The sequence below is a fragment of the Uranotaenia lowii genome, chromosome 3 (genome assembly GCF_029784155.1).
Source record: "Uranotaenia lowii strain MFRU-FL chromosome 3, ASM2978415v1, whole genome shotgun sequence".
Taxonomy (NCBI): domain Eukaryota; kingdom Metazoa; phylum Arthropoda; class Insecta; order Diptera; family Culicidae; genus Uranotaenia; species Uranotaenia lowii.
The window spans coordinates 293,985,981-294,008,321 of NC_073693.1; the positions used below are offsets into that span (position 1 = coordinate 293,985,981).

The 22,341-nt window shown below is 32.9% G+C and overlaps 1 protein-coding gene across 4 annotated transcripts in view; it reads left to right on the top strand.

Annotated features, from left to right (window-relative positions):
• LOC129750871 (organic cation transporter protein) overlaps positions 1 to 22,341 on the top strand; it is a 221,245-nt gene that overhangs the window by 94,330 nt on the left and 104,574 nt on the right. Inside the window, exon 1 of one of the 4 annotated variants that reach the window (XM_055745997.1) lies at positions 20,099 to 20,127. The exons of the other annotated variants lie outside the window; for them this stretch is intronic. The gene's annotated coding sequence lies outside the window, so the exon portion shown is untranslated. Of the gene's footprint in view, positions 1 to 20,098; positions 20,128 to 22,341 lie in introns of those variants that run through there. 4 annotated transcript variants of the gene reach the window in all.

Consider the following 22,341-nt stretch of genomic DNA (forward strand, 5'->3'; position numbering starts at 1 on the left):
AAATTGACCAAATAACATACAAAGTATATGAGTTGACCCAAAACTTTGATTTTCTAATTCATTTCGTTATTTAAAAGCAATTTCAGATGATGAAATAAAAAAGAGAGCTGTATATGATCGCATAGATTCCAAAACCTGGCTCGCGAACGTTTTGTCAAATTTCTTATATAGGATGGACAAAATATTTTTCATAACTCTTCATTTGGCATAAGAAAACTTTGCAGATAGGTAAAACGTATTCTAAGTTCTTAATGTGTATAAAAACATAAAAATATAGGTGATTCAAGATGTGTGGCCCATGATTCCCCACAAGCTATGATTTGCAAATTGGTTGCGTCTGTGTGACTTATTGATGTTTCATCAAAAACTCCTTTTCCACGTGAAAGATCATGACAAAACTAAGATCATAAGCGTATGAGCATATTTTTGTTATGCACTTCAGGTTTCCTATCGATGAAATTAGCAGGTGTTTTTTTAACTATGTAAGTAAATTATTCTAACTTTTTTTAGCTTGATTAATAAAAGAAGCATATGATGCGTATTTCAGTCAACAACATAAAGGAATATATGCTCACGCAAAGCGACGACGATGACAGTTGATTTGAGATTTTTATCTCAACTCACATCTGAGATATTAAAAGTGGCCCACGTTTCCCCATGACCCACGATACCCCACTCTCCCCTAGTGTTTTCGAACCCTGCATCCAGTTTCGTTTTGTTGAGTTTTAATTTGAATTATCATTAAGAATCAGAAATGAAATGCTGTTAGAGATCCTGGTTAATAAATAGGTTTAAAATTTGGTTTTGTTTTTTTTTGTTTTTTTTTTTATGTTTCGATTATAGTCGGTTTACCATCATTATGGCATTTGCGACTTTATCAACGTTACCGTTTGGCGGATCGTTATTGAAAAACTCATCCGGTACAACTGTGTTCGATGTTTACTCTTGGGCACAAACTCGCGGACATCTGCTCAGGAGACAACAGACTTGCCAACTGAGCTATATCACAAGCCCAAATTTGGTTTTGCATTTCAAACAAACTTTGATTCAATATTTATAAAACTCATTCGCATTTTTGCAGTTTTTAGATATTCATTTTCCGAAAATTAAATAACTTCGAAACCATCCTAAGTTTATGTTTCAATTCAGAAGTTAAATTTTATCCAGAATTCAAACGTAACAAAGCTTCAAAATGGCGAATCAGAATTTAAAACTTAAAATAATCATTCGCATTATATTTTATTTCAGATTCACAAGACGGATTAAAAATAAATATTTGAAATTAGATTTAAATTAGATTGGAAATTTCTAAATTTAAATAACTGATTAATAATGCAACATACTTCACTTTTTTCCAAATTTATTACTTATATTTGGGATGTAGATACAGATTCAAAATTCCAATTTTTAATAAGTGGTTGAGTATTAAAAATCAGAATTATTATTTAAAAATCATTCTAAGGGAAGAAAATCCCTGAAAAAGAAACCCAAAGATTGAATTTTATTGATTCACCGGATTTTGATAATTGAATTGATATTGGAAAATATTTGCCGATAAAGATTCATGTTATCTTCACGAAAAAAATCTGCATGGAATCAAATTTTTTCTCGGTGTACGGCTTAACATTAATGATATAACAGTTTGGTAAAACTCAAATTTCAAACTTAAATCTTAATGTGGGATCGAGTTTGCATGAATCACATTTTAACCGCAAAATGTTATTCCCTTACTTTTACTTTTGAAAATTTCTATTATTTCTAATCGCTGATTGAAATCATTGCTTAAGATTTTAGTTAAAAGAGCTTATTTGAAATTGCAGGCTTTCTTTATAAAAGCCGTATTCAATGCTCAAATGAAATGAGCTGAGTCTACCAGACTCTTGAAAAAATTCATAGATTTTCTACCTTACAATTTTAAAGATTTTTGGACGTATTTTCAAATGTTAAGATTTAAAAATAAGAATATAAATGTTAAAGAACATAAAAACGAAAAATCAAATAGTTCAAAACATATTTTTTATTTATTTTTTGCTTTGTTTGAGAAAAAATATCATGTACAAAATCAGTACCCAAACCCCCCCCCCCCCCCCCCCCCATGTGGCATGTGACGTTGTTTAGATACCGTAATCCGGGGTAATATTGATCACTTTTTTCAATATTTTTCAATTATTTTTTCTGTAAATGGGAATGTGGCGTGTTTCATATTTTTAAAACCAATACTGGACTCCTATGAATGTAAAACATGGTTGCAGAAATTTATTAGATTACTTTAAATTTGATTTAAAAATCGATTTCGTCTCTGTTTTGAATCTGATGCTTTGGGGTAACATATGTCAGCCTCTATTTTCGACGGTTTTTACTAGTTTTCTTGATCATGAAGGAAACAAAACACCTTCATACTATTTATAAATGCTAGTTTATAAATTTTACCTTGCGTTTTAACGTTTTCTTTTAAGAACATTTATAATCGAAAAATGAACTATTATGATGCATACATTTAGGGGCAAAAATTAAATTAATTGTTAAATAATTTGAGCTACAAAATACAAATGAACTTTCACCTTCCCACATTCCTGTAGGCCCTCCCACTATTTCCATTTTAATTTTTTCTACAAAGTGAATCATTTGATAGGGTTCCTATCTATTTGTCCAATACGGGCTTACTCTTGAAAAATGTCATCATTTTTTAAATATGTAAAATTCATCACCAGATGACTATAAAAATAGCACTATAAATATACTTATACAAAGAAAATAAGTTGTTCTTTCACATTCAACAACCCGTTTGCTTCTTAATGCTTTTTGGCATCATTAAGAGAGCTGTTTGTTCGCGAGCCTTGAAAAAATCGATATTTTAAGATTTTGAAATTACATTTTTACTAAAAGGAAATAAATTTCAAATACAAACCAAATTTTGTCTATTTTATTCTGAACTTATAGGCTTTCAAACTTAGAAAACAGTTTTCAAAAATTCAAACTATAGACTGAGTTATTGATGATTATGTGGAAAAATGTATCGTTGATCAAAGATACCCAGGTGATCAAACTTACCCCGTTTTACGATACTGACATTGTTTTTATAGAAGTTAATGAACTCTCCCTACTTTGGAAAGGAGAAAGGGTGAAGAATCCATACCGATAAAACATACAGTTTGGAATACTATAAGATCTTATGAAACTTATGGAAACCCAGTAAAAATATCAGATCTTGAAAAAAAAAAAAGTTAAAAATCAAGGTTCACTAAAAATAAGCAATCATGCAATTCGAAACTCTAGCTTCAGTTCTCATTTTCAAATGCTTAAGTTGATTGAATTGATGCCTACGAAAAATCCCAATTTAAGGGGGGAGGGGGGGGGGGGGGGGTAGGGTCTAACGGGTAAAAAAAATCACCATTTTCACGATTTTTTTCTAGAGCTATCGTTCAAAAAAATGTATTCAAATTTTTTGCATTATACAAAGCATTGTTAAAAGAACATTTAGTAATCTTTTCGTAGAAAAATATTGAAAAATGAGCCGGTGACGGAGCACTTTCGAGGATGCCTTTTAGAAAACAGGATTTGCGGTGGACACTGTATCTCAGCACAGAATCATCTGAATTCAAAAAATCAGAGCAAGATATTTTTAATAGATGTTTTTCTGGACCCCAACGTTTTTATTTAACTTAAAAAAAAATTTATGAAATTTTTGTGGCTGTTTGAAGTAAAAACTACGATTTTTCACGAAAAATTCGCCATTTTTTATCTGTAAAATCTCCCCAAAGTAAAAAAACAAAAAAAGAAAAACGTTGGGGTCTGGTAAGTTAAATCTAGAAAATATGCTCCAAATTTGAAAAGAATCGGATAAGTAGTTTTCAAATGACGATGTCCACGGACTTTAAAAATGTGCTTTCGAGAAAAACGCGTTTGAAGTTTCTGCTCTTGCTTTCTTACAGTATTAGATAGGAGGAAATAAAGGCCTATAATTTCTACAGTTTTGCTTCAATTGACTTGAAAATTTGACACAACATTCTTTAAATGTTTTACAATAAGAAAATAAAAAAATAAAAAAATCGATTTTTTGAAAGTGTTAGACCCTACCCCCCCCCCCCCCCCCCCCTTAAATAATTTTCACAAAGTTCAATTATTTTCAGAAGGGTCAGAAGAGTCAGCTAGTGAAAAATAAAAAATAAATTATATCTGACAGAATATTGCATGGAACAGCTTTTTCACAGTTCTGAAGCCAAAACATATTTTGACTACACTCTAAGGAAGTGAGCATATTCTGCGAGTTGAATTGCAACATCCTCTTTAAACTTCTTCGGACGGCTTCTGAGTATTTGAAGAAACCTATTTTCAATTGATTTTTTTAAAACACTTCACACTTTTGTAATCATTCATGTGATAACACATTACAAAAGTTCTTCTCATTCTCTACTTTCCTTGATATTCAGACCAAGAGCTTTACTCAAATATGCCGCAAATTACGATGCGATAACTTTGGCATATTTCGTTCTGGAAGTGACAAGATTGGCCATGGCCACGACCCAGTGTCCCCGAATCGATTCTCCTATGTATTCTTTGCATGTTTAGACTAAGAGCTTTCTTCTTATATTCCGCAAGTCTCGATCCGGTAATTTTAATTTGGTATTAGCAGAGCCACCTATCCTTATATATTTCAATAGCAAAAAACGAATATTAAGAAAAAATAAAGCCGGGATCCATTAGCAGCAAGTTTGTCATTATCTTTTTGAACTTGTGACCAAGTTGCCGAAAAAATTTTTGTGTTTTTGACAAAAAAAACTCTCAAATTCTGTGATTTGAACCTTAAAATCTGTGCTGGTTTTCTGTGACGCTTTTTCTATGACGTTCATAGGGAAATCATGTCAAACATCAAGGAATTGGAGATTCATTACAGTTTTAATAGAAAAAAATCAATTTACATTACGTTTCCATATTTTCATGAATTATTGTCAGAAATAAAATGTCAAACATGAAAAAACAATTGATTTTGGAAATCTGTACAAAATTCAGAAAATCTGTGAGTTCTGTGAATATTTAAAAAATTTCTGTCATCTGTGTCACAGATCCTGTGACGAAATTTTGCTCAAAATTCTGTGATAATACAGATTTTTCTGTGATTTCGGCAACCTTGCTTGTGACAAAGACAAAGATTCACATCTGGACCGGACTGGAATTGTTTCGATTCTTTAACTCAACATCTGAACAAGCCCGGATAAATTATTGAAATTTGTAATGATAAACAACAATGGGATTTGTTTTTAACATTACACAGAATAACGGGTAATTATAGTTCACATGTACAGCACGAATGGAAACGGTCGGGGTCTGTATAATATCAGCTTTATTAAGAGATGATGTACATAGATTCAATCATACTTTCAAGGTTATGTTACCTTTAATCCTCAATTTCATTTATTAGATAATTGATTTAGTATCTAATTATAAATCACAAGTTGTACGAGTGTTAAGCGAATGCTGGATCTATTTTGCAAACTACCTATCGCACTGCATTTTGTTCAATTATAAATTACAAGAATTACAGCTTCCCGGTTAGCTTTCAGAAGGCGCTTGTGAAAATGAACAACTTTGCGTCCAATTTTCATTAGGCATGGGGGTGGTTAAAATCGATGTGTTTTGAAATCGAAACTTGGATGGCTAACGCGCACCAATTATCAGCTCATTTCGTTGGTCTAAGAATTATATTTTTATAACAACAATTAATAGCCGTTTACAGGGGTTTTGTTTTTGACGGTCGCCATAGAATAAGATTGGTTGAGCAAAACGCTCTTATAAACCAATTCAATAAGGCTTGACAAGATGTTTTACGATTAACTTTAAATAAATTGAGTTAGCTAAGCTACGATTTTATTCATCACTGGTCTCTTTGAACTTCGCGTACCATACGTTTTAAACAATCTCTTAAATTTTTCCTACCAATTTAAACGATTCTTCCCAGAAAACAGGAAGCAGCCAAATGTTATCATTCAAGGACATCAACAGGCAGGAAAAACTCCTCATTTTCCCAACCCTTCTTCTTGTCGTGGTGATAAATCCCCAACTCGTGTATGCGGAACAATCAGAGTCTTGGGCTAAAACGCCCGTGTAAGAGATATCCATCCGTTAAGCTTCCTATTGTTCACTTTTTATCGCCACCATGTACCTTGAAGCTTATCTCGTTTCGTTCATCAATCCGCCATGCCGCGGGACAACTGCTAGAATGGCTCCTTCTAACAAAACGGAACAACGTCCTTCATCCAGCCACCCTCACTCGCCAAAATCAACCCACCCCCCTTACAGCAACGAAATCTTAGAAACAGTTTGTGTCAGTGCTCGTTTAACGGCTTTCGAAGCGGGAAGTAAACGCTGATAGCAATAAGTGAAGGAGGTGAAAAAAAAAAATACAAAAATCCTTCGCTTAAACATCTTTTCCCCCCAAGTAAATCGTTTTTCTTCTCATTTCCAAATGGTTATCGCGTTATGTTCCATTATCCTCGGTTTGCATATGTCGTTTATACTTTTTTCGTTTTGTCTTTCCTTCCATTTTCCTACTAGGAGGAAGACACCGAGCTAAATTATCGTAGATTTGTTACTACCGAGAGAATTGGCATGATTTTAAGGGCGTCATATTTCTTACTGGGGGAAAATTTACATGTTTCAATGCTTTTTCAACAATAAGTATCTTTAGTTCAACAATATTTATTGTTGATTTTTCAAGGAGATCAATTCCTAACGACCTCACACGTGGAAAGCATCTTTGCAAGATAAAATGATAATCGTGTTCGCCTTCGACGAAGTTCCCTGAAGCACAGAATTATGATGTACCTTCAGTAGTGTGCCGAACCATCATCCCATCATTTATTAATGGACAGTATTATCAAAATAAAATTATAATAAACCGAGTATGGCAACGTCTTCTGCTGTCACCTTCGCCGGGAAACTTTTCCCATATACGTATAGTATAGTTTGCAAGACTTGGTAACGTACTCTTTTATTCAATACCCCATTGGGACTTCCGGTTTCTTCCTTCCCTTCTTACTTCCTCAACCCAAATCAGGTTGTTCAACCTCATTGTTCCTGATTGTGGGTTTGAGTTGGCAAAAAAAAAAATTCAAGAAAACTTTCCGAACTTGTCCTTCTGTCTTTCAGGGAGAGGAAATTTGTTCAAGCTTTGCCAATCTCGCAAGACTCGAGTCAGTGGTTTTTCGAGTTGGTCCCGAAGTCAGCTTTGTGGTATGAGGTCTGTGTGTGTTTGGATGGCAAGTTTGTTCGTTCTGTCGTTTCACTTCTGTCACACTTTGTTACGGCAATGAATTTTCAGTTACATTTCAGCCGGTGACAAACGAATCTCTCAAATTCGTCCCTTCTTGTTGCCTCCTTCTTCAAACGAACCAATTCCGGTGTGAAATGTCCCCGTTGAAAGGACCAAGTGGGGATGATGCTGTTGAGTAATGAGGTATGTTAAGTGTGCACACTTCTGCCGTGGACTATCATTCGGGGCAGTGTTGTGCAAATGTTTTGGACAACTTTAAAAAATGTCCTATCATAACGCCTTAAAAAATCAATCAATAATGTTAAAACACAAAAAATCTATCGTTTAATAGCGGCTAAGTTACTCAAATCCAACAAATGAAAACAAAGTACTAAGCTAAACAAACTTGAAGAACAAATTTTAACAAGGATGGCAAAAATAGAAAAAAAAAAACGAATATGTTTAGTATGGTCTGGCGTCTTTCATAGCGACCGTCTAAAATTGCTTGAAGGAGTTTGTTGAGACGAGTCTAAGTGCTTTATTCAAAACGTTTCAAACTTATACATGGCCAGACAAAGCAAAACTATTTGAAATGTTATTTATACCTAGTAAGAATTCATAAAAGGTGGTCCTCTTTTGTAAAATGCTCCCAACTCTTCTCGTAAACGATACATTTTTTTTTTAATTTATCAATCGGCGTAATGCTTGGTTCATTGAGAAATAGGACAGTTATGTGTATCTTGAAAACCATTCATTTGATCGTCATACTTTCTAAGAAGGAATTGGAAATTTCCTCCCTTTCAAGGCCCAACACTTATCTATTGAGAAGAATTAAAGAAAATTTGGTGGATTCCGTTCAACGCTGTGAAATTTTTCATGTTTGATTACAAGGAACGTAACTATAACCAAAATAAGGTGTCCCATTTCTAAATGAACTAAGCTATCCTCAAAGGTCATTTTCAATTTCTTTTTATTAGGATTTTTTTTGGTAAAAGTGAGAACAAAACAATTATTTGTTCTGAAAAATTATTCTCACCAAGGTTCAATGAAAGGGAACAACTTTGTTCATCACTGCAAAACATTTTGAAACTAAATATTCAACTATTGTACCATTTTATTGCTGTCATGGATAATATTTTTTTGACTTACCTTTTTTTTAAATTACATTTTTGCTAGAAATCAGCATGCAAATTCATTTAACATTTTAATTTTAAACATGTTCATTCAAAATGATTGCCACCAAGAATGGAATGTTCGACACAAGAGCGCTAATCCGCTAATGTGTCCGATAACTTTTTGTTAGTAGTTTAATTTTTCCGCTAATTTTTTTTATTGAGTTAGCGAATTAAAAAGTTTCGCTATTTTGGGTTCCACTAATTGAAGACCGCTAACTCTCATTTATTTATATCAATTTCACGAATTATTACTGAAATTGTTAAACTTCTTTTAATTGGCTTTCACTTTCTACAATACAGTTTCTATTTACTGATTTTACAAAACAATTCATATAAAATATGATAAAATAAACATAAAATAGGGTTGCCATTCGTCCCACTTTTTACTCGAAATGTCCTACTTTTTTCAACTTAATTTTTAAATAAAAAAAATAACCGTACTGAATATTGTAATTAAGTAATATCCAAACTACACAATACACGAATAACATATGTATTTGATTTTTCTTTGATTCCTCATTTCTCTACATTCTTCACTATTTAAACTGTGTGATTACTGATTATCTTGATTCAGCTAGGAAAATTAATAACAGAGATTTTGTGCCATAAAAATCAAGGGACATGGTGATATCTCTCACTTATCCGGACAGGTTTCTCGATTATCCAGTTCTCCAGTTTAAAAATGGGTTTCATTTGAAGAACTCATGTCAAATATCAATCCAACAAACTTTATGTCCCAAGACATTGCTATTTAAATTGTTAACCAAACTGAATGTAAGCCAAATTTAAAAATAAATAATAACCTTAAGAAGGGGTTTGTCTAAACAAGTGTCGAGAAGCTCCTCGATGGTAACTAATTATTATTGCTACATGATTAAATAGTAAGCATTTCAGTAAGCTAAAAAATAAAACAATAAATTCTCATTTTGGGTAGGACTGCTGAATAATGGCCTAATGAATCTACTGCGAACTAAAATGGATTCTGTAGAATGGTTCATTTGATAAAAATTCTTATTAAGATATTTTGACAGTTCCAAACGAACACCACCTTAGCAGGAGGCCTCAGCCCTAACCTCAAACCATGGGAGAACAGAATCGATTTTTGAGAAGGGCGCACGATAAACGCGATTTTCCGGTACTAATATCGACAAATTCGCCCTGTGGAAAAGCGATACACAGATGTTCGTGTTTTGATTTTTTTGGGTGTTCAGGGGTGCCGAGTGATAGATATTTGGAAAATGAATAATTTTTTTTAATTGCATTGTTATTGAAAAACTTTTTCATGAAACTGAAAATGTTCTGAAAATTTGCAACTTTCCCGTAGATTTCTATTCGAATGTGAAAATAAAACTAACCTTTAACTGAACGAAATAACAACTGTCTGTATCGCACAATTAAACGATGTGTCGAATTATGTGGATATGTTTAAAATAATCAGAAATTCATAAGCAAATGATGGCTTATATTCATCCATTTAGGGACGCTCTGTAATTAATTCAAAGGCTTAGCTGTTGATATTTAAAAAATTCAATCAAATTCCATCACAAGCTTGATCGCGGCTATCATACTATGGCGTTCAATACTTGTGTGCTGTTCGATCTCTCCCCATCGATGGAATCCACCTTTTTCGTATACAACGAAGTTGTTTACAAACAATGCTATGGAGTTCCAATGGGTTCGCCTCTCTCGGGAATCCTCTCGGAACTTACTTTGGAGAAACTGGAGAACGAATGTCTACGACAACTAAAGGAGAGGCAAATCGAAATGATACTCTATCGTAGGTATGTAGATGATTGTTTTTGCGTTGGCCTGAATGATCACATAGCAGTGATTCAAGAAACTTTTAACAAACTCCATAACAAACTCCAGTTTACTATCGAGTTAGAAACTGATGGAAAAATAAAGTTTCTCGACATGCTACTAAAAAGAAATAATACAAAAATAGATGAAACTTGGCTCCCAAAATAAAATTGTGGTCGATATCTGGATTTCGAATCAGAAAGCCCACACACCCATAAACGCAATACGGTCATTGCTTTAATTGATCGCGCTATAAAATTAACAGATGCAAAGAATAGGCCGGAGATGATTGAAAAAGTAAAAAACATTGTTATTAGAAACAACTATCCGACTTATTTTACTGATTCAATCATAAAGGATAGGGTTCATGAACATTATAACACACTACAAAACAATAAAGAAATTGGATTCAAAAGATATATTTCGACACCATATGTACCATGTTTGAGCGAAAATCTACAAAAAATATTAGTTAAACATGATATGGCTCTAGCTGTAAAACCAATAGAAAAAATAAAACACGAAGTGTTCTCAAAAATGAAGGACCCTATTCCTAATCTTGGTTTATACATTGACGAACATCTGAAATGGGACGCTCATGTAAGCCATATTTGCAAAAAAATAACTCCCTATGTTTTCGCTCTACGAAAAGTCCGTCAATACTTAGATGAAAAAACAGCTTGGAAAATTTATTATGCTTATGTACAATCCCACCTGATCTACATGAATTCCATTTGGGGCTATGCAGCTGAAACACGCTTGCAACGCCTTAAGATTCTACAAAACAAAGCTCTCAAATATGTTAAAAAGTTGCCTACCTTATTTTCCACTAGATAACTATACAGTCAAAAACTATTACCTTTGGAAATGCTTAACAAATTTGAAACCTTAACTTTCTTTTTCAAAATCTCAAGAAACCTACTGAAATCGAACCTTGAACTCATTTATATAAATAACATTCACAATAGAAATACGAGAAGCGCTGAAAACATGAATTTCTTTTTGCCTAGAGCAAGAACACACTTCGCACAAAATAGCTTAGCTTATCGTGGAATGAATCTGTTCAACTCACTCCCATCAGACTTAAAGAACGCAAGAAATTTAGAGACTTTCAAAAAAAACCTTAAGATTTTTCTCTTCAACGCATCTTAAACTAATTCAGCTTAGTGGTACTGATCCACCTTGACGAAGCCTTACGGTACAAAGATAGTTTGGTTAGTCGGGGGATTGGTTATCTCTTCGCTTCGCAATCATAAAAACTTTAATTCTTGCATAGCACTCCCAAGACAATCTCCTAAAGCAACGCGACGTAGACGCGGTAAAACCTACTTATATGGACTCTTGGGAGCAAAAAGGGATAGGAAATTATCCCCTAGCTTTGCAATCCTCAAACCTTACCAACATCCTTCCTTAGCTCATCCTATTCCTTGTAGCAAAGTACGACTTTGAAGTTTACCTGCCGGAACAATAATAAATAAAAAAAAAAAAAAAAAAAGAAGAACAACGCAACGTAGTCTATTCCATCCCATGCAAGGATTGCCAAGATTTAGTATACATTGGCCAAACAGGTAGAATGCTTGGAAAAAGATTGCATGAACATGGAAAACTGATAGAAAAAAATGAACCAAAATCTGGATTAGCACAACACGCAATAGAAGCGCAACACTGCTTCGATTTAAAAAAAAACGAGAATTCTCGAAAGGAACTTGAGAGTTCGGGAAACGAGAGAGGCAGCCGAAAACCTACACATACAAATCAGAGGAAAGGAGCGGACAGCGAATCAACAAACCGATATCGGAAAGTTAGCTACCTACAAACAACGGTCTCATAGCGAAGCTGAGAGGAGAGACAGTAAACAAACCGACAAGCAGCTGAGTGGAGCAAACTTGTGCTGTTTTACTGTTTTTGTAAGTGAAGTGGAGAATATTTTGTAATTTTAAAAAATGTAATTTAATTTAAAAAGTTCAAAATTTGTAATAAAAAATATTTTTAGACGTCTGATTATGGGTGAAGAGAAGTAACCCGAAACGTTACGTAAAGATAACAAATAGTTGTTTTACTCACCGAGAAAAATCACTAAGTGATAACATATTTAAATCTATGTATATAAAAAGCAATTTCTGTATGTTTGTTTGTTTGTTTGTCTTCGATAGACTCAGCCGTCTTAAGAGATAGAGGTCTGAAATTTGGCATGGATGCTCATTAGGACCAGGAATGATGAAAAATCTTTTTTGATTTTCGGATGACTCCTTCTAAAGGGGGTCGTCCATACAAGACAAATATTGTTTTCTCGATACTGACGTTTCTTTTCGTCGGATTGTGTTGAAAATTTGCACATGAATGTTTTGAAAGACGAGCAATTGTTTTAAGGTGTCAAATTTTGGGTAAGGGTCAGCCAAAGGGGTCGTCCATATTAACCGTTCGCTGTATTTGCGATATTGACGTTATTATACATCGTATTCAGATGAAAATTGGTACACGATAGTTTTGGGTGACGTGCAATCGATTTGAGGTATCAAATTCAGTGTAAGGGGCCGGCGTCCATATAAACTATTCAATGTCTTAGTGGTATTGACGTTTTTATACATTGGATTGAAAATATGCACATAGGAGTTATTAAAGACAAACAATTAATTTAACTTATCCAAATAACAAACAGGGGTCGGTCAAAGGGGTCGTTCATATTAACTATTTACTGTTAATGCGATATTGTCGTTATTATACATTGGATTCAGATAAAAATTGGTACACGAGAGTTCCCTCAACGTGCAATGGATTTCAGGTATTAAATTCAGTGTAATGGGCCAGCAAATGGGGTCGTCCATATTATCCTTTCAATATTTTTGGAGTAGCATCGTTATTTGACATCGGATTGGGATGAAAACTTGCACTTGGTAGTTTTCGTAGACGGGCAATCGATTTCAGATGTCAAATGTTTTGCTAGGAGTCAACGAAAGGGGTCGTCCATATTAATTAATTGTTCACTGTTTTAGCAATTTTGACGTTATTATGCAATGGATTTGCGCACGGGAGGGAAGGGCAATCAATATCAGATATCATATAAGAGGCCACCGAGAGGGATTTAACTTTTTGGCAATAATTCCGATGTTATGTAACGATCGAATCAAATTTTATACACAAGTTTTTTTTGGCACGGTCAATTGATTCCTGATTTCAAATTTTGTAGCAGACGACAGAAAAAGTGATCGTCACATATTTTTGCAATTATTACTTAACAATGAATTTGGAAGGGCATCTGGAAAATGCTTGGCAATTGACTTGCATAAAAACTGTTCATGATATATTCCAAGTTGAATGCGAATCGGAGTTCGTATGGGATCAGCTAGTCTTATATAAGGAATTTTGTCAAAACGTTTGCGAATCAGGTTTTTGAAACTAATCGATCATTTACAAAATTCTCTTTTATTTTCTCACCTGAAATTTCTTCAACATAACTAAATAAATTATGAAATTACTATTTCCGGTCAACTCATGAACTTAGTATGTTTTTTTTAAATTTTTTGTTTGCCTACAATTCTCGCAAACATTTAAAATTAAAAAATTTTTTTTTAAACAGTCAAAACTTGGAGAAATGCATTTTTTGGAATATTATTGCCAACGAAAAGGAAGAAAACGATACCATTTACAGTAAGCGAAATAAGAATAGCACCACTATGTGTTTTGCTTGTTAAAATATGAATGATTGAAAATTACGAAAATTTTCTTCCACAGTTTGTTCTGAATTGCTTAACGGATAAATCAAGCATAAATTTACTTTTTTTGGACGTAGCAATTGGCGTTAAGGACCAAAAATGTGAAAAAAGGGTGCGAAATAAGAATAGCACCACTTGAGTTTTTCAACAAAAACAAGATTATTTTTTAAAATTTACTGTATAAAAGTGAATAATAATGCGTCTACGAATTATTTGAATAGACAACTGCATTTTAAGGAGTTTTCCAGAATTCCAAATGTTTTCAAAGGTATTAAAAGGGGTTTTAAGAGATGCTCCTTTAGCGTTAAGGAATTTGATATTAGAGCTATAAAACTTTATCAAACTGCTTTATTTCTTAAATAACATTCATTAGTATGATGCAAAATGATGAAACATAAATTTGAGGCTGAGTTTAAATCCAAAAAGCAGATTGGAATTCAAAAATACTAATATTTTTAATAGTCAAACACTATTTCTCTAGTTTTAAGTCATAGATGGCAGCACTATCTTGCCCTTCAACCAAATTCATGCCCATTTTCGAATATCCGGGATTAATTAAGGAGTGCTGGATGATTTTGGTCAACAAATAAATACATGTACCTTGTGAACGCTTTGGAAATTCAAAGATCACAGAATCCAAAAAAAAATAAGAATCGCGTAAAGGTCACTAAAAATGAATTTTTTGGACCGATTATCAGAATAAAGTTATACTTTGCCATGGAACTTGATGGACAAGCCGGCTAGCAGTATTCTTGGTATTATTTGCAATTGAATCGGAAGTTGAGATGAGCAGGAATTTTTGCGGTTGTACATTTTTGTGCTGGTGATTCTTTTGCAAATCCGGAAAACCTTTCTGCAGCGTGAACTTTCACAAAACTGTGATGCAAAAATACCTCAAAATGATGAATATAGGCCTAAATAAACCTGGAAATTCAATATTGAGACTAAATTTGGTATTAACTGCAAGATAGTGCTGCCATCTACGACTTGAAACTGGAAAAAAGTGTGGTTTACTTAACAAAATCAAAGTTTTTTATTTCCAACCTATTTTTTCTGATTAAAAGTTAATCCCGAATGTTTGTTTCATCATTTCACGTCATTTTAATGAAGAAAGTGAGTAGTTTGGAAAAGAATAACAGCTCAAATATCAAATTCCTTAACGCTAAAGGAGCGTCTCTTAAAACCCCTTTTAATACCTTTGAAAACCTTTGGAATTCTGGAAAACTCCTTTAAATGCAGTTATCTATTCAAATAATTCGTAGAAACATTATTATTCACTTTTACGCAGTAAATTTTTAAAAATAATTTAGTTTTTGTTGAAAAACTCAAGTGGTGCTATTCTTATTTCGCACCCTTTTTTCACATTTCTGGTCCTCAACGCCAATTGCTACGTCCAAAAAAAGTAAATTTATGCTTGATTTATCCGTTAAGCAATTCAGAACAAACTGTGGAAAAATTTTTTCGTAATTTTCAATCATTCATATTTTTACAAGCGAAACACATAGTGGTGCTATTCTCATTTCGCTCACTGTATTTTCTTCATTTTATCTTTTATATGGGCTTGTGATATAGCTCAGTTGGCAAGTCAGCTGCTTTCTGAACCGATATCCGTGAGTTCGAGTCCAAGAGTAAACATCGAACCCAGTTGTACCGAATAAGTTTTTCAATAACTGTTCGCCAACTGCAACGCTGATATAAAGTCGCGAATGCAATAAAGATGCTAAAACGACTATAAAAATTATCTTTTATAATTAAGATGGAGCAAGGAAAAAAGGTGGCCGACATTCCCGCACTATTAGGGTCTAAATGACCCGAAGCGCACATAAAAAAATTAAGTTTCATTCCAATATACGGAAAACAGAGTTTTTTTTTGAATGTGTATTAAGAAAATTGGTCCAATGAAAAATGAGGTATGCGAAGCGAAGCCAAAAATGGATGCTTTTAATTGAATTTTTTTTACCAAATCTTCCGGGATAGCGTTCAAAATTTCCACTAATCCTTCACATATTTATGCATTTGTGTATAGATTTGTTCCTAATTATTCCAAATATTGTAAAATCAGCTCAATACAATGAAACTTTCAAAAGCATTTTAAAAAGAGAATGTTTTTTGGAACATTTTAATTCGAAGCCGATCAAAGGTAATTTACTAAAACATATTGACCTAGTTTTGAAATGTTCAGAAACAAGAATATATTACCTGCAAAATGTATTTAATATCACCAGAATGGACAACATTTGTTGTTTGAGGAACGACAACAAACTACGTATCAAACTGAAACGACATAAATTTTGACGGAAATTTTGTGAACGACATGAGAAGGTTAAACTTGTATCAATCAATTAAAATAGAGAGTGTAAGTTAAGCTTTCCATATTTTTTTTCTAGGCAATCCAAGCTTTTGTTTCCTACAAACCTCACTTAACCCGGGAATTTTTTCAATTTTTTCAACTCAAAAACCGACCAATACTTATGAAAATTCAGTCAAAATGTGCTATTTAAAAAGTAAGAAGTATGGAAAAGAAAAAAAAAACTCTAGAAAGTTTCTTTTTATCATTACATATTATCGGTGTTATCATCGTATTTTTGAATACCAAAATTTTATTTTATGTTTTAAAAAATTAATAAAAAAAACACAACTTCAATCTTTTTTTTTCGAACGAATTGAAATTTATTTTTTTACTCTGTGAAACGAAGGGTTGAAAATATCGATGATGCACGCAAAATTCAAAATTAGAAACATTCAAATCGAGTTTTTTGTGAAATTTTTTGAAACTTTTGAAAAATTAAATGAATCTTACGAAAACTTAAGGAATAATATGAAAATAAAATTTAACGTAAAATATATATTTCTAGTTTACTTTTGGTATCTCCCATCAGTAGGTGCACGGCATGTGTTTTAAGTCATGTTCATTGATCAGTTTGTTCAATCACTTTTCCGATATTTTCTTGAATTCCCACTAAGTGAACTTTTTGGGGTGCGTATCTTGGATATGCTGGATAAGTCGCCACTTATATACAACACAGACCTGTACCCCTTGTCGGTATTTTTCATACCTAAAGTTGCCATCTTGCCCGGTTTTATCCGGGTTTGTCCGGATATTAAATATAAAATTTGGGAACAGCTCGACCCTGCCCGGTTGGCCGAAATTCATTAAAAAATGGCCGGATTTCATCCGGCCATTCAACTCATCCGGCAATTCACTTCATTTGACAAATAAAACAAAAAAAAAAACAAATTGTGTTGTAATTTTTTTTTATTAATGCCTCCAAAACGAAATTTTATGAGCAAGTTTTATAAAAATAATCATGAAAGGCTTATTGGAAGCCTTAAATACAATTTAAAATCTGTCGATTACTTTTGATGAAAATTATTTTTCCTTGATTTTTGTTGGTTAATTTTTGGATTCTGACCAAATTTGCTAGGATATTGCCCGGATTTTTGGTCGTCAGTTTTGAAATCAATTGCCCGAATTTTGCCAGGTTTTTATATAAAATTTACCGCATTTGCCAGCCCGGATATATACTCAAAAAAATTCTGGCCAAACAGCGATTACTCGTAGATCTAGATCTATGGGTATTTTCAATGGCCATGATATGTATTTTAAACGTAACGTTTCCGGGTCCATAGCATTTAAAAAAAGATAACTTTTTTTTTTAAATTGTGTTGAAAACTTGAATTTGATGGTTCTCTGGACCAGGAATCAAGGGCAGATCATTTTAAGGAGTTCCTGTGGACGTATACACTATATTTGATAGAAAAAAATCGAATCACATTTCAATTGACAAAATTTTTACACAGTAATGTAAACACGCTCGCCTTCGTCAGGTTTATACCGGTGTAGCTATATCCCATTTAGCAAATTGTATTCCGCAAGTGAGATGTTTATAATGATAATCGAGGAAGTGTTCGAAACAAGTCCTAGCTAGGTATGGTATAGTGTTGCTGTTTCCTGTCGTCCTTACCGGTTCTTGGAAGTACAATTGTGTCGACCATTTTTTTTTCTTCGAATTTTCCCCTCACTTCTATATTATTCGTTTTGTATACCCAGAACAGGTACCTCTAGGTACATTGTTTGTGTCTTTTGTTTGCCAGCCCGCAGCATCTGGTTTTTCCATTTAGTTGCCGCTTGGGTGACATTTAAGAAGGTGGATTTTTCCCGCACTCTAAAGCTGGAGTATCCCGCACCGACTGATGAGCATATCTATCAGGTGTGTTTTGTTGCTTTCTGGGCGAAGGCTTAATGATGCGTAATTTGGCGCCGTTATTGCTCTGTAATTGCTGCTACCGCAGCGTGAATATAGCGTTTTTTTTTATTTGGTAATACAACAACGAGAGTAACGATTGTATGGGAAATGTCTTTGAAGTCATATAAGTTATCATCCTAGAGAAGAATTTACTGCGCTCTCGTGTAAACTGATTTCTATTTCCCCTAATTAAAAGCCACTCATTTCCACGTTCGTTCGTTGATTAGTTTGGGATCCCGGGGGATGGTTTACTATTCACACCATTCGTGGATCTTATCTGCCTTAAATCTGGGTCAGTAAAACATCAGAGAATTTTTCCCAGTTACTCCCGCGGTTCTGCTTCAGGGTATAGAAACGAGAAGCTTTCTTCATCTTCTTTAAGATTATGAGATGATAACATTCATCACCAGAGTACGAATGTGAGCTTGGAAGCTCACCTACGAGAGTTATATACAGTTGCGTTCAAAAAAGAATGTAATCGCGTGAAGCTGCGCACTCACTTCCAACTTCGACAAGCTGTCATTTCTTTCTCGGTTGATATTTTTTCATAAAACTTTCACATAATCTAGTTCAACTATCCAACTAACGTTCTGCAAATTTTGAATAATTTACAATCACTGGTAACAAAGATACGGCTATTCCCGTAAAAAAGGGAAATTTGGAGTTGCTTCACTAAATTTGCTTTATCTTATACAGTTTTTATTGAAAAATCTTGAAAATTGGTCAAAAGATGTAAAAATGTTTGATCTAGTACCAGGCCAAGTTTTGTCGAAATCGATTAACGTGATCAAAAATTGTGCCTGTTAGAAAATGAGGTTCATCATCGCCCAACGAAAGATTTCATTCTTTTTTGGACGGATGTTTGTATAGAGAACATCTTTATCAATGTTTTCTAGGTTTTCTCGTTAACAAAATCAAAATTTATCACAAAGAATCTTATAAATTGTTAGGAACTTCATTCTTGCTTCGTTTAGAAGTAAAAATTGTGTTCTTCTTATTTTGAACTCTGTTGACACACTTTCTATTCCTAAATAAAGCACAAATGAAGTTTCTATCAATTTACAACATTCGGTGCGATAAATTTTTATTTTGTGTAAGAAAAAACCAAGAACACATTGATAAAGATGTTTTCTATACAAACATCCGTCCAAAAAAAAATGAAATCGTTCGTTGGGCGATGATGAACCTTATTTTCTAACAGGCACAATTTTTGATCACGTTAATCGATTTCGACAAAATTTGGCCTGGTACTAGATCAAACATTTTTACATCTTTTGACCAATTTTCAAGATTTTTCAATGAAAACTGTACAAGATAAAGCAAATTTAGTGAAGCAACTCCAAATTTCCCTTTTTTACGGGAATAGCCGTATCTTTGTTACCAGTGATTGTAAATTCTTCAAATTTTGCAGAACGTTAGTTGGATAGTTGAACTAGATTGTGTGAAAATTTCATGAAAAAATATCAACCGACAGAGAAATGACAGCTTGTCGAAGTTGGAAGTGAGTGCGCAGCTTCACGCGATTACATTCTTTTTTGAACGCAACTGTATGTAGTGAATGATTTCCAGTGGAAGGCCAAATAAAATGTCTAATAAAATCATTTTTCAATAGTTTTTTTTTCGATAAAAAGAAATTGTCGATTTTTTTTTATCATTCAATCGAAACTAGTCTCAATTCCATCCATTAAAATTGCTAAGTCACATTACAAAACAATTTAATATATACATAAGAGCAAATGTTTTGGGATCACCAATCAATTATTTTAAAGTGCTAGAAAAGAAGTTTTACTTTTGAATAGTACTTTATCAATCCTCTTGTTATATGTTCTGATAAGAAACTCTGATGTTCCTAAATGTTTTATTATAGTACTTAAGGCATTCATACTTTTATCTAACTTCTTTTTTCTTTCTTTTCAGGTGAATAATTTAAACCTTTCAGTAAGGTAATCAGTAAGGTAATCAGTAAGTACTTAAGCCAATTTTCGAACAAAAAAATTAAAATTATTCAATCAATTCTGAATAAGTAAAGTCATATTTAACGCATGCTCATCCGCTCAGATCATGATCACGATAATTGTGAAAAAGTGGTGTTAGAAATGTACTATTCAATCAATGAAATGTCAAAATTGTTTAAATCACACCAGATAAATTAAAAAAAAAGGATGGGAAAGTTAACGTTATTTGGCAGATTTTCGCATCTTCAGATTTTAAAAATACGAAAAACAGAATTTTTGACAACTTTTCAAATGTAGGTGTTTCTAACTTTTTGTCAATTTATAATTTCTCTGATTTTTTTGCATTTGAAATTCAACTTTACACTGGATTTTGGATATATTTAAGCAAGATTTTCGCAATAAATTTATATTCACCAGAAAGGCAATTTCATATAAACTTCAGTGACGTACCTATAACTAGAATCGGTCGGAAATTACTTTTCTTGTGAATATAAATGTATTGCGAAAATCTTGCTTTAATATAGTCAAAATTCAGGGCAATGTTGAATTTAAAATGCAAGAAATTCAAATTGACAAAAGTTTCGAAAAACACCTACATTTGAATATTTGGCAAAAATTCTGTTTTTTCCGTAATTTGAAAATCTAAAGATCCAAAAATGTGGCAAATTCGGTAAACTTCCAATCCATTGTTATTAATTTACCTGGTGTGACTTAAACAATTCTTGCGGTCCATTGATTGGAAAGAATAATTTTTACACCACTTTTTTACATTTTTCGTGGTCAAGATCTTAATTATTTTTTTAAAAATATATCCTTGTGTGAAGCTTCTAACTTTAGTTTTTTTTGGAAACTCAGTGGAATTTTTTTGAGCATTCCATAGCTGATCTACAGTCTTTTTTCAGAAGCATGTTTTTCGGTTTTTATTCTTAGACTTTGAATAACAGAAAACTGAAGTATTGCTGCTGAATTTTGTCCGAGAAACATATTTCAGTTAAGTTACGATGTTTTCAAAACTATAAATATTAACGAAGCTAAAAATGAATCAAAAATATCAAGAACGAGATTGATTCTTTTTACTTTACAAAGGTTGTTGAAAGTTTTTTTGACAGCCAATTCTTTCACAGACTTCGTTCTTCAAATAGTTATTTAAAGGTTTTCTGACAGTCTATTTGTATTTGACTGATTTCAAACTTTCTTTTTTATAAGAGTTTTTAAAAGTGTTTTTTACTTAACCTTCCCATGCCGTTCGCAAAATATCCGTTTCGGGGAAATTTGAGTTGTAGTTTGATTTCGTTCTCCTGGCTGTAAATGTTAATCGATTTTGATTATATTATATTCATTGTGTAGGTAATTTGTTCTTATTACTCAAAATTTTAAAATAAAGTCGATATGTATTACCAAGTTATCAGAAACTGGTTCAGAAAGTAAAAAGTCCGAAAAATCAATTTTATTTTTAAAATGCTCATAACTTTTGAAAGCTTTTCTGTATTTAAGTGTTTCATTGATGTTTGAAATCGTCAAGAATCCATCTATCCGACAGTGTATAGATATGTTGGGGTCCAATGAAAGTTTTGACCGCTATCTCAGATCTTCCGGTAGAAAAAAATCTAACTTTAAAAAAACGATATCCAATTTTTGCTTTGCTTAGCTGTATTTCATTTCCCAATGAACCGATTTTCAAAACTCAAATTTCAATTTTTTGACGTTAATTTGATCATTATTTTCATAGAACATACTTGGTCTGTCAAAATTCCTAGTTCTTCAGTAGATTGGAATGATGATAAAGAGATTCTAAATGTGCGCTTCGGGTCATATTGACCCGAACGGCATGGGAAGGTTAAAATAATATTTTATCAAAGCTAACAAGCGTCTTTGAAGCCTTCTTTCTCTATGAGGAAAAGTTAAAAAAAATTTTAACAGTAAATTGATTTTTTTATAGCACTTATGATTTATTATTGAAAATGATTAAAGTTTTTTAAAAGCACTGGTTTAGTGGCTTTATTGTGCTTTAGAACACTTCCATAAAAAAACTCAAGATTGGCAAATTGAGTGTTTTATAAGGATTTTTATCTAGATTTACATGAATTTTGTTGTTTGAAACAGCATTTATGCACGATTCGAATTGAACTAAACTGATTGGAAGCATAATTAAAACAACTCTAATCGAAACAAAAACTATTAGAAATAACCAGCATTAGCTAA